The following is a 14379-nucleotide window of genomic DNA, read 5'->3' as shown; positions in this document are numbered from 1 at the left end:
TGGAAGTCATGCTCTGTGACCTGTGGATGTTCCTGGTGTGTGGGTTAAGTCAGTAGCTTGTTACTCAGCAGATCCCCAGAAAAGTCCTGCCCCTAGTGGATCTCATTCAGCATCCCAACTCTACCTTTGCTTCTACGGAAAATAAGTGGAAAAAAAAATCATGCCTGGAAGTAATTAGTACAGGATCATGGCCACCTGGCGCTGCCCACTGAGGGACACCTCAGGACTCAGCAGATACCTCAAGGACCTGCTGCAGCTGAACAAACTGCTTCACAGTGGTCTCAGGGACTATGCTGAGGGATGTACAAAGGCTGGAGTTTCCAGAAAGCAATCCCCAGGACATGGAGAAAAGTCTGAGCAAGAAGTTATTGAGGAACCTACCATGTAGTTTTGTTATAAGGGCTTAAAAAGTTGAAAGAGACTCTTCTAAACCGTATTGTCCACATTGATTATTTTTTTTTATAAAACCAAGCAATCATGCTAGAAAAAAATACAATTACATTTCCATTCTCACTACAGAAACCAATTTACAAAGTTTGTGTCACATGAAGAAACAAGAATATCAGCTAAAAAATGTAGAAAACAAAATGTCAAGCAGTTAATTCAAAATGGTAATCCTAAAACTTTTTTGAAGAGTCTCATGCTCTATGAACTGAATTAGCCAAGCCCTAAAATTTTAAAAAACATTTTTACATGACTGAAAACCTTTTCTTCTTATCCCAGCCCCTGGCAACCACTATTATACTCTGTTTCTTTAAATTTCACTACTTTATATACCTCAAACAAGTGGCATCATGTGGTTGTTGCCCTTCTATGAGTGGCGTATTTCACTCAGCACAATATCCTCAATTTTGATCTATGTTGTGTATTTAGTTAGCTATATGGTACTAGATCCTTAAAAATTTGATAACTGAGTAGGTATGATGTGGTTCCTACCATCGTAAACAAATATATAATCCTAATTATTATCATAATGATAATAACATTTTTCTGAATGTTGTGAGGTTTAGCTCTCAGCTTTTATTTAATTTTAAAATTTGTTGTGAATTATTTTATTGATATAGATCAGTATTTATTTATTGAGTGAATTTGATATTATTTTTCTTATTAAATATCTCTACAGATTTTATAATCTTCAGGTCTCTCCAAATCTGGAAATAACTTTTTAAGTGAAGAATAATTTGTAATTAGATTTCTCAATTTGTTTAGCATGTTTTTATCTGTACAGTTTACTAATTACACATTGGAGATTATTTTATAAAAACGTGGATGTGAGGTATGTTACCAAATAACTTCATGTGCAATTTATAACTAAGCTATTAACACACTTCAAAATAATGATTGAATATTTAGGTCCAGTTATTATTTTAAAGTATTTTGGCGATACCAGAGGAAGCATAGAATATTCTACGAAAATAATTTGAATCAAGAGTGAAATGGGTTTGTCAGATGAGATTTGCAGTCAGGAGAAAAAAAAATGACTGGGTGACTGGGGAAAGCTGTTTACACTAATAGTTTTACCAACCAATACTAAGAATTTTCATTTTAAGACTTCAGGAGGAGAACATTGGTCAATGCTATTATTACCACACTTGGTAGTTGATATGGTTTGGGTGTGTCTCTACCCAAATCTCAACTCAAATTGTATCTCCCTGAACTCCCCCGTGTTGTGGGAGGGACCCAGGAGGAGGTAATTCAATCATGGGAGTCTGTCTTTCCTTTCTCGTGTTATTCTCGTGAGAGTGAATAAGTCTCATGCGATCTGATAGGTTTATCAGGGGTTTCTGCTGTTGCTTCTTCCTCATTTTTATCCTGTCAGTGCCATGTAAGAAATGCCTTTTTCCTCCTGCCATGATTCTGAGGCCTCCCCAGCCATGTGGAACTGTATGTCCAATTAAACTTCTTTTTCTTCCCAGTCTTGTGTATGTCTTCATCAGTAGTGTAAAAACAGGCTAATACAGTAAATATAAAGCCAATTGAAATCCACCCTCAAATGTGTATGAGAATAGTAAAGGGAAGCTATACTTCTTTCTGCATAAATTTAGAAATTAAAAAAAAACCCTAAATATAGAAAGCTTTCCAAGTAAATAAGCATTTAAACAAGTAAAAACTCCAGCTAGTGTAGCTAAGGAATGGCCTCTTTTTTAAATCCCAGCACTTTGGGAGGCTGAGATTGGTGGATTACTTGAGGTCAGGAGTTCGAGACCAGCCTGGCCAATATGGTGAAACCCTGTCTCTACTAAAAATACAAAAATTAGCCGGGCATGGTGGCACATGCCTGTAATCCCAGCTACTCAGGAGGCTGAGGCAGGAGAATCGCTTGAACCCAGCAGCAGAGGTTGCAGTGAGCCGAGATTGTGCCACAACAATCCTAAGCAAAAAGAACAAGTCTGGAGGCATCACACTACCCAATTTCCAACTACACTACAGGGCTGCAGTAACCAAAACTGCATGATGCTGGTACAAAAACAGACACATAGGCCAATAGAACAGAATAGAAAGCCCAGAAATAATATATAACACAGAGAGGGCACTTGATGAGGTGCTGAGGTGGGAGAATCATTTGAACTTGGGAGGCGGAGGTTGCAGTGAGCCAAGATCATGCCACTGCACTCCAGCCTGGGTGACAGGGTGAGATTCCATCTTAATTAATAAATAAATAAATAAATAAATAAATAAATAAATAAATACAAACTTTCTAGCATTTATATTTATTTACTTACAATGTCTGTACCAATTATATAAGAAAATACTCAATTTGTTGTTAAATAAAAGTATGAATTAAACATATGTCTTATTATATAAAGTCAATTTGGCATCCATACAGCTATTAAGCATGTTAGACTCCGATAAGTTCACTTAGCCATCTAAACAAAGAGACTACATCTTCCATTTGAAAGGCATCTGATTTGAAGTTAATTCTGGAAACGGCGTTGTCAATTTTTTTTTTTTTTTTGATAATGTCAAATTCGTCCAAATCTAGCCTTGGCCAAGCCTTAATCTCAATTGCATATTATGTATTTTATATACATCATTTTCAGTAATGCTGCGTGTAATCAGTCTTTTGGGTCATTAAGTATAACTGCATGTTCCTATACCAATGTATAATATGTTGCTAATGGAGCTTCTCTTAGAAGGCCAAATTGTCTCTTACTTTTCTCTACTTTGATACCTCAGTGTTCCACCTGTCTCTGAGCAATACTAAAAATACTTTTCTTATCTGGAACTCCAATCACTGAAACACAAGGCTACGCAGAAAATCTATGATGTGTAAAAATTTGTGAATTACAGATTTTTTTTATAATTATAACTGAGGTTCTAGTACAAAAATAACTTCAGTCCAATATGTTCAGTTAATGGTATATCTGATCAGTTTCATGTCTAGAAAGGTAGGCTTGTTATACTTTAGAAAGTAAAGCAAAAGGAGCTTGATCACATCATAGTAAATTGTCCAAATATTCAGAAAGAGGACTTTGAAAACCTAATGCTGATAAGCTTATAATTCTATTGTTTTTATCATGTTATTTTTCTGTGATAAAACATTAGAAATGAACTACCTAGAGACACTTTACTTATCTTTTCCCAGTTTTTGTGAAAAACTATGCTGTGTCAAGTTTAGAAAGTGAGATTTTTGGTAAAATAGAAATTTAAAAGCATTTATATTCCTCTTTGAAACCATTAAAAGCAATGTCTACACTTGTAAAAAAACAAATTTACCTTGTGCGGAGCAATGTTGAAAATAACGTTAAATATAAATACACTTGCACAAATCTTAAGGAGATAAACATGTTCGGAAAAGTTTTAAAATAATGTCTTCACTTTTTTGTTACAATTCTGTGAAAAGAAAATTATACATAGTTTTCAAATTCACTTCCTTTACAAAATTATATTACCTTTATATAAAAAAGATATGCTTAAGAAAGTCACTTTAAATTGAACTGTTTATAATTTTGTAATAGTAATGGTAAACGGATGCTTTACATGGGTTATCCTAATTAACCCTAACTGGTAATATTCAAACAGATGATTTCTTAAGTGACATATTATGATTATGTACATTCACTGAAATAAATATGCCTAATACTATTCAGATACTTCTATTTTGGCTTCAGGATCTTTTCTTTTAGCAATAATATTCCATATGCATGACATGTTAATGGTCTCTTTTCATGGAAATTGATGAAGTGTATGTTCAAAAAGAATAAGTGTATTAAAATCAAGCAGTTTTGAATTATTGTGTTTAAAAAGATTAAAGAGCAGTGAGCCTTACTCTTTTTACCAGGCTAGATATGAAAAGTCCTAAAATTTGAGTTTAGTTTATAAAAAAATAGTTACTAGCATATACAAGGGGAATTATTATTGTAACAATGCATTTTGAAGTATGACTTTTCAAAAATAACGACAGAGGAAAGAAAGAGTGGCAGGTGCTTAGCACAACTGTCTGCCAAAATAATACTATTTTTATCAGCAGTGTAAATAAAATATTCAGTCAACATTTGCTTATTTTTTGACATCTTGCCAACAGCAGGTTAGAATGAGTTTCTTGTACTGAATAACTGAGATAGAATAGTTTGACACTGTGCTTAGGGAGTGAACAGGCTACCTCTGTTATGATTCTTGCAGACTGCAAAAAGGGAGAGAAAATAACAGTTTGAAAGTAGTTTACTGTTTGTTTGTTTTATTGTATTATTTTATTTCAAATGTAATTTATTGTTTTATTTTTGTCTTTCAGATCACCTGTAGACCCAAAACAACTTGAAATAGCCATTTCCTTCACTGCTGTGAGCAGATGTAGACAGGTATGTGTTCCCAAATGTTAGAATTCTTAAGAGGAAAACTAGCAGAGGAAGGGCATACTTGGTAGACAGTATAGACTGTGCTCTTGAATCAATGTCTTACTCCCTTTACAAAAACATGTCTTTTAAAAAAAGCGGGGCGGGGGAGAATTTTTCGCACACAATCAAAATGTACAGTCAAATGTTACCAAACCTAATGGTGTTGGGACAACTGTATATCCATATACAGAGGAATGAAATCAGACACTTATTTCACGCTATATACAAAAATCAACTCAAAGCATTAAATGTAAGACACGAAACTGTCAAATTACTAGAAGAAAACATGGGAAATTTTCATAACATTGGTTTGGGCAATGCTTTTTTGAATAAGACCTCTAAACCACAGGCAGCAAAAGCAAAAATGGACATATGCAATTACATCAAAAAGCTTCTGTGCAGCCAAAGAAAAAATCAAGAATGAAGAGATAGTCTACAAAATGGGAGAAAATACTTGCAATCCACATATCTGAAAAGTGGCTAATATCCAAAATATACAAAAACTCAAACAATTCAATCAATAAAACAAACAAACAAACAACAACAACAGCAACAACAAAATGATTAAAAACTGGGCCATAGACTTGAATAGATACTTCTCAAAAGAAGATATACAAATGACCAGGGGGTATATGAAAAACTTCCAAACATCACTAGTCATCAGAAATGTAAATGAAAGCCACAATGAGATATCAACTTACACCTGTTAGGATGGCTGTTGTCAAAAAAGACAATGGATAACAAATGTAGGTGAAGATGTGGAGAAAAGGGAACCTGACCAACTATCGGTAGGAATGTAAGCCATTATGAAAAACATTATGAGAATTCCTCTAAAAATTAAAAATAGAACTACATTGTGATTTAGCAATTTCCCTCATGATTATATATCAAAAAGAAATAAAAACAGGTTGTCAAAGAGACACCTGCCTTTCCATGTTAATTGCAATGTAATTTACAATAGTCAAGACATTGAATGAACCTGTGCCTATTAACGGATGAATGAAAAGACAAAATATGGTGTATATGTACAATGAAATACTATTCAGCCTTTAAAAAAAGAGAAATCTTATTTGTGAACCTAGAGGACATTAGGTAAAGTAGAATAAGCCAGACACAGAAAGGCAAACTCTACATCATCTAACTCAAATGTGGAATCTAAAAATGCTGAAGTCATACAAGTAGAGAGTAAGGCTGGTTTTTACCAGGGGGTTGGGGAAGGGTAGTTAGAGTGATATTGGTTAAAGGATACAAAATTTCAGTTATATAGGAGTAATAAGTTGAAGAGATTCATTCATAACAAGGTGAACTAATTAATAACAATACATCATATTCTTGAAAATTGCTAAGAATGTAGATTGTAAGTGTTCTCACCACAAAAAGATGAGTATGTGAAGTAATGCATATGTTAATTCATTCCATTTGGCCATTCCACAATGTATGCACCTTTCAAAATAACATGTTGGTACACAATAAACATATACATGTTTTATTTGTCAACTAAAAACAAATGAATCAAAAAGAAAAACAAACAAAAACAAAATAAACAAATAATGTTACCAAACCAGTCAGAGAAGACACAGATATCTGTGATCCATTTCTTAAATATTTCAGAATTTTAGCAGAAGAACATCATTTGAAAATTTTGCACTTCTAAAAAGGCTAAGCTTGATCTAATCTGTATGAGTTTTATTTGATTTTAGCAAATGTGTTTCTGGAATAAAATGTCGGTCATAATTATTTTTCTTTTAAAGCCTGAAAAATAGCATAATCTCTCCTACAATAATTATTTGCAGAGGTCCATGGTTATATATGTCCAGCATATCAATCAATGATTTTGTGTCCGTTAGCCTCCTAACAGAGGAAAACTTCATTTACTCTTTCCCTGTCCCTTTGTGTGTGTCTGGGGAACTGTGTGTTTTCATACATAGGGATTTAGTGGACAGTTTTCCCATGTCTCTATCACATTTATGTAAAATTATCTAAGGCTGAAAGTCTGACAATAACTAGCAACAAGACGACCATTCTATGGATGATTACAAAAATCACTTTACTTGATATCCAACTTACTGGATATGATCTTTGAAAATAAGTCAGTTACATGAAGAAATGCCGTAAGCATTATATTTCACTCAAGAAATTTTAAAACCACCATAGACTTGAATAGACACTTCTCAAAAGAATATATACAAATGACCAGGGGGTATATGAAAAAGTTCCGAACATCACTAGTCATCAGAAATGTAAATGAAAGCCACAGTGAGATATCACCTTACACCTGCAAAATCTTTTCATTTAATTATATACTTCCCTCTTTTGATATTCTTCACTTTCAACAATAAATTTAGATAGATGATCATATGAACACATTTCAATATTGCTGGAAAGCATTTCAGTAACTTTACTGGAAAAAAAATAATAGCATAGAATGTAACTTGATGATAACAAGAGACTTGTTTGCCGTGTTCAATACTGAATAATCAGTTCCAATCAGTGTGCCTGGTACATGAAAGGAGTTTTTTTTTTTGGAACTTATATGTATTTTTTAAGTAAGTTGTCAACAAGTTAGGGTAAAATAAGAGAAATTTCACGTATGTATAATAAAAAATAAATATTTTGAAACAGATTTTACTTTTAAAATGCTGATTTTATTTATAATCTGTAGAAAAAAACATGAAAATAGATATTTATTAAATAGAAGAAGCTGTTATGACAACATGGATAAGTCTTTGAGTATTTTCTAAGGCAAAGTTATTTACACTTAAGAAATAAATTAGATATAGAATATATAATTTATATTTCTATATATAATATAGAAATATATAATATATATTAATAATATATTATATATGGTATATATTTATATATGTAATATAGAAATATATAATATATATTAATAATATATAGTATATATTTTTTATATATATAATATAGAAATATAAAATTTGCAGTGAAATTTAAAAAGTGTAAGACAAACCATACTCTGTACAATAAAGAATTAAAACATAAATACTTCAATGTCATAAATATCAAGTAACAATAAATAAATATATTAATTTTTATAGGATGCATGATTTATGTTTAACAGTTTTAAGTGACTACAAAAGAATACCTCTTTTGGCAGGTCAATATTAGAATTTTAATGATCACATTATGTTGTTTATGCCATAGGTTTCCAAAAATGTCCTGGCCTACATATATGTTTTGTATATTAATCTTAGAAGGATAATCCTTTATTAGCAATAATTTTTAGAAAGAAAAATTTTAAAGGAAAAATTACATTTTATGTGTAATTTTCATCTTTTCCCTTAGCCTGCTGTGTTAATTTCCTAAGGCTGCTATAACAAATAACCACAAACCCGGTGTCTGTATTAGTCCATTCTTGCACTACTGTAAAGAACTACCTGAAACTGGGTAAGTTATAAAGAAAAGAGGTTTAATTGACTCACAGTTCCACAGGCTGTATAACAAGACATGGCTAGGGAGACCTCAGGAAACTTACAATCATGGCAGAAGGGTGAAGAGGAAACAAGCATGTCTTCATATGGCAGCAGGAGAGGAAGAGTGAAGGGAGAAGTGTTACACACTTTTAAGCAACCAGATCTCATGAGAACTCCCTCATTATCATGAGAACTCCCTCACTATCATGAGAACAGCAAGGGGAACATCTGCCCCCATGATCCAATCCCCTTCTACCAGGTGTCTCCCCCAACATTGGGAATTATCAACGTTGGGAATTATCACATAAAATTTGAGTGAGGACACAGAACCAAATCATATCAGTGGCTTAAGACAATAGAAATATATTATTTCATAGTTCAGGAGGCCAGATATTCAATAGGAAAGTGATGGCATGATTGATTTCTTCAGGAGGCTTTCAGGGGAAATCTTTCTTAGCTTCTGGTGTTTTCTAGCAATCCCTAGCATTCCTTGACTTTAAGCAGTGTAACTCCAATCTCTGCCTCCTTGTAACATGGTATTCTTTGCTTTATGTTACTGTGTATTCATGTAGCCTTCTTACAAAGATACCAGTCTTTGGGTTTAAGGTCCACATTAATCCAGTATAGTATGACATCATCTTAACTAAGTGCATTTGCGGAGACCCTGTTTCCAAGTAAATTAACTTAGGATCTAGTTGAACAAGACTTTCTGGAGGACACAATTCAGCCCAGTACATTTGTTTACTGATTATATATGTACACACACACACACACACAATTATATATATTATATATTATATATACACACACAGACACTATATGTTTATACATACAATTATACATACAATATATAGTATAATTATATATACATATAGTGCATTATATATGTATAATTGCAGGTGTGTGTGTGTGTGTATATATATAAATAATTTTTAAGGGAATAATGAGTTTTGCATCTGCCATAAAATATTTTATTCTTCTTGTTAGTATAAACAAATGGGAGAAGAAATAAGATTTGACAAATAGGCCAGGGCAAGATTACAGAAGGACATATACATTGTGGTAAAAATAATAATAATAAAAGTGATTGCTGTTTTATGGCAAGAAGGAGCAATAAAAATTTGAAAGTACTTATGTAGCATCTACTCTGTGGCAATACTATACAAGAATATTCTGAAGAGAGGATAAGGAGTTAAAAAGAAATATGGCTTGATATGTATCACAGTTCAAAAGGAAACCATTGTCCATTGGTAAACGTAGCACATTTGGGATTGTTAAGCTTGAAATTGAAAAAAAAAAAAAAAAAACAGGTAAAAAAACAGGTCTAGCCAAGCTGAAATATACCTAGTGTAAATAAAATAATAGGATGAAGTCCCATGATATCTCAGTAAGAAGGCATAAATACATGATCAGGGAAGGGATTCAGAGCTCTGCAACATTGGCAAGGTTTTTACCACAATTATGGTATTTCTTGGCAGAAATAAAAAAAATTGGGATATAAAATGAAACAGGCAGTTAGAGTTATAACTGGGTGTTGAATAAAATTAGGGAGAGAGGTGGAGGAACGAAAGAATAGATCACCTGCAAGAGTGGAAGTTGAAAAATGAAAGTATGAGAACATTTTGTTTAATGGAAAAATATTTGATCAAAGAATAGAGATAGTAATATTTAAACATCATATTGGAGTAAACTAGGCAAGTACTATTGTTAAAAAAATCCCAAGTTCTAAGAATTTTCTGTGTTTGTAGGGTGGCTAATTTCTAGTACTTAAGTCCAGAGCAGTCTCTGATGTTAGTCACAGTGCTGTCAAATTGAATGTTTTTTACAAGCTATTGACAAAATGTCACATTTACTTCAAGTGTATTTTACTATGTAGTTCAAAGACTTTTCCAAGATACTCATTTCTGGGAAAAATATTAAGGGGTGTACATTTGGCATTGAACACAGAGTATTTGATTTTAGATTGCATTTTTCCCCAAATCTTTAAGGATTTGGCTCAAACATTACTGTGAATTTAGAATTTCTTTTGTGGAGGAGTACAGTTATTTTAACAAAGATATGAAAAACTGATATGCCTATTAAAATTTCATTGAATCAACTTAAGTTCAATTTCATTCATTTATTAACATAAATTTAGGTTTCCTTAAATAAAAAAACACCCTTAAGTTGCCTTTAGCATTTAGTCTTTAGCATAACTTCATGCTAGTTAAGATAATTTGCAGACAGTGCAGTCCTGTAATTTTAGTGTTACATTATACTTTATTTAAAATACATATTAAATCTAAATGTTGCTTCTTTGTTTGGTATTGTGGAACTTTGTAGAAATTTACCTGTATTATCAACTTACAGGTGAACTTGCCTTAAATTGTAATAGTTGCCATCTATTTATGCTTTAAATGCTTTAAAAATATTGAGCAGTTATATTTAAGGATATACAGACGTTTCATACTACCATATTATAATTTAGATTTTAAAAATCTTTCTTGTGTATTCTGGTTTAAAGTCCTGGAATACTTATTGATATCTTACTTATATCATGATAACAAGGCTGCAGCTAATTATACTGTGCTTCCAAGCAAATGTCTGTACAAGAAAATAAATGTTGAAATTAAGCAAGAACTGTATTTTATTCAAACAGAAAATTCTATTTACACTTAGAAAACAAAATAAAGATTTGATATACTCATGTAGAAAATAATTACCTTCATGCCAGAAAGGGGTTCACTTACAGCACACATTCATTCATTCTGTCAGATAGTTGGTTAAAGAGGTTTGAGCACCTCCTGTGAGTTGGGCACACAGTGTACTTACTACATGTTGTCCAAGCTTTTCACATCTGTTATAATGAGGGGTACAGATAATTTCATATAATTTATCTTTTGAATTTGTTTTTGAATACTAACATGACCTCCTCACATATAATTGTCAATGCTGCTCTTAGATAGCATCAACTGGATATTTACTATTCTTAATCACCATGACTGTCTGTAGATATATCTATATCTAATGCATAGTATACTAACTTTTCACCCATGTTAAACAAGCTTTAAGTATTTTCTTTTAATATTAAGTATCCCATGGTTGTTTTTGGTTTTAAATTAAAAGCTCTTAGAGCAGATGGTTTTTGCTTTGTTTTTGGTCTTTTTTTTTTTTTCTATGAAGTCAAGTGGATAAAAATTCTAGAAGCACAAATGTATACCACTATCCTAGTGAAAAGGTAAATTGTTAGCTCCCCATTTACAACTTTTGGCTATTTAACACATCATCAGGCGAAAGTAGCTTTTGGAACATTAAAACAGGAAGGTGGAATTCAAGTCTTCTTCTTTTTTTTTTTTTTTTTTGAGGCGGAGTCCCTCTCTGTCGCCAGGCTGGAGTGCAGTGGCGCCATCTCAGCTCACTGCAAACTTCACCTCCTGGGTTCAAGCCATTCTCCTGCTTTACCCTTCCGAGTAGCTGGGACTACAGGCACACGACCACACACGGCTAATTTCAAGTCATTCTTAATCACTGATAATCTCTATGTGCAATTTAACAGTATGTACCCCCCTCATACAGGCAGAGTGACAGTGTTTGGATTGGTTTTTTAAAACAAATTATATCCTTTTGCCCTTTGTAGGCAAAAAAAATTAGCGTATCCATGATAATAGTTTCAAGACAGTGTTTTGTTATAAAATAAAAATGAAAGAAGTAATATATATATACATATATATATATACATATATATGTATATACACACACACACAAACAACAATAGCCTTTTAAAAAATGTGGTATGTTATTGTGGAAACAATGTCACTGAAAAAAAATGGCTAGAGAAAATCTGAATCCGCATGAAATGAGACATTTTGAGGGTTATTGAACACTATTCATTTTCATGGAAATAGGACAAGGTTATTTAGCACAGGTGTTTCTGTAATTGTGATACATTAGCAAAATTAGCTGTGTTCAATGGTCCTCAAACTTGCTCTGCCACCTGTATGTGAAATGGCCTACCATTAATACAAAGAAATTTGTTGTGAAACATGTACTGTAGAATTAAGTTCAAAACCTATTTGTGGTTAAATTGCCTTATTTTGTTAAATAAAACTTTGCTCCCATCATTGTTTTTTTTTTTTCATCCCTAAGGGAAACAGAAAAGGAAAATATGCACACAATACGCTAAACTCTTAACCAATTGAAGAAAGACAATATTCAAGAAAAACAAAGCAATTGTGTAGATCACAGTACAGTTTAAAAGTACTCTAATATTTAAACCATGTCCAACATTTAAAGCTGTTTTTATGCAGACTGTGATTGCTTTTTCATTAATCTCTGAGGATTCTAGATAGAAATTTAAAAACCCTGGGCCCAGCCAATTAAATGTGACTCTTACAGTATCCTAGTGATATTTATTCACTTTCAAGTTTTCCAATCATAGATCAGATGGTTACAGATGCATGGAAGTTATGTGATTTTTAAAAACAAGATAATGTTTTTTAAAATATCAATATTCAGTGCTTGCATATGCAAAGAAAAAATAGATTATACTAAGAACATTCTTTAATAATCAGCAAGCAGAGATAAAAGAAATGTATTACTGTTCTAATTCTGAAAAAAGTAAGAGGGTGCCATGAAACTATTAATATTTTACTTAAATTTGTTTCCAAATCACTGAATTCAGAATCAGAATTACCAAAGTCACTGGGGTTTGATACTTCAGGATTAACATCTTTCATTGGATTTTTTAAAAATCAAGTAAAACTGTGACTACATAGTATTAACCACTATATTCATTTATTTCAGTAGAAATTAAATATATATCTATACAGTATTCTTAGGTGAAATTGTTGATTGGATAGCTAAAAATGTCAGTTCTTAATAAATTGCTTTGTCATTGTGAAGGTAAATCTTCAGAGTTTAGACTTTTTAAATTAAGATTTGACTTGTAATTTGCATATAAATTTGATGGTTTGATTTGTCATAGACAAATACTGAATGATCAGAGAAAACTGTTTTAATACATCAAATTAGTTCAGTGGTACCAGCAGTTATGTAAGTATTAGTACCTGTGTCTTGGCGGGGTAGTCTTTTGTTTAAACTGTCAAGCCCATAAACAATCATTGACAATAATCAATTAATTCTGATTCCTTCTCTTGGGACCACATGAACTTTTATCTCTGTCTCCATTCCTAGACAAATCTAGAAAAACTGCTTATCATAAGATAGACTTTTGTCAGATAATATAATAAATTCTCAGGGTTGCAACTTCTTGGATAGATATTTCTGTTTTGGAGTTATAAAAACGTCCTATCATGTCAACCATTCCATATACCAGCAATGTTATGTGACTGTGACTTAACATTCGGTTTTTCATTTTATTCATTTGGAAAAATATATATAATAACTATCCTGTTGACTTAATAAGATAAATGTTTGACATAAACACTGCAATTACTTCATGAAAAAGATAATGATGTTCTTCTAGACTAAAAATATATGTGTCCATGACCAAATAACAGCTCTGTTTCTTGAACAGATTTTCCTGGAAAATCACAAGCCACCTACTCAGAACATGGAGCATCATACGCATTACTTTTTAAAAGTTAAATTTGCTGAGAATTTTCTGATTCTCCTACCTCACTGCGAACTCTCAGTATTAACAGTTAATAAGATAATTTTGATCTATTTTGGCCCTTTTTACTATCTGTGAAATCTTTCCTTGCACTGCCTCTTCATCTTTTATATCTGGATTGAAACTGACCATGATATTGTCCATAGCTCAGGCACTATATTCTAAATTTTAATAAGATCTTTAATTTTTTTTTTACTTTTTTTACATGTTTAAATTGACAAACATTAGTGGCATATTTTATGGGTTAAATGTAATGTTTTAAATATAAGTATATATTATGGAATTACTAAAACAAGATAACTAACATCTTTCTCTCACATACTTATCTTTTGTGGTGAGAACATTTAAAATCTACTGTTTCATCAATTGTGAACTATACAATGCAATGTCATTCACTATGGTCACACTGCTGCAGAGTAGATCACTAAAACTTCTTTCCCCTTTCTAACTAAAACTTGTACCATTTAACAAACATCTCTCTGTTCCCCATCACCCC

This window comes from Gorilla gorilla, chromosome 1 (genome assembly GCF_029281585.2).
Source record: "Gorilla gorilla gorilla isolate KB3781 chromosome 1, NHGRI_mGorGor1-v2.1_pri, whole genome shotgun sequence".
Taxonomy (NCBI): domain Eukaryota; kingdom Metazoa; phylum Chordata; class Mammalia; order Primates; family Hominidae; genus Gorilla; species Gorilla gorilla.
The sequence above is the reverse complement of the archived record's forward strand: the minus strand, read 5'-3'. Positions refer to the sequence as shown.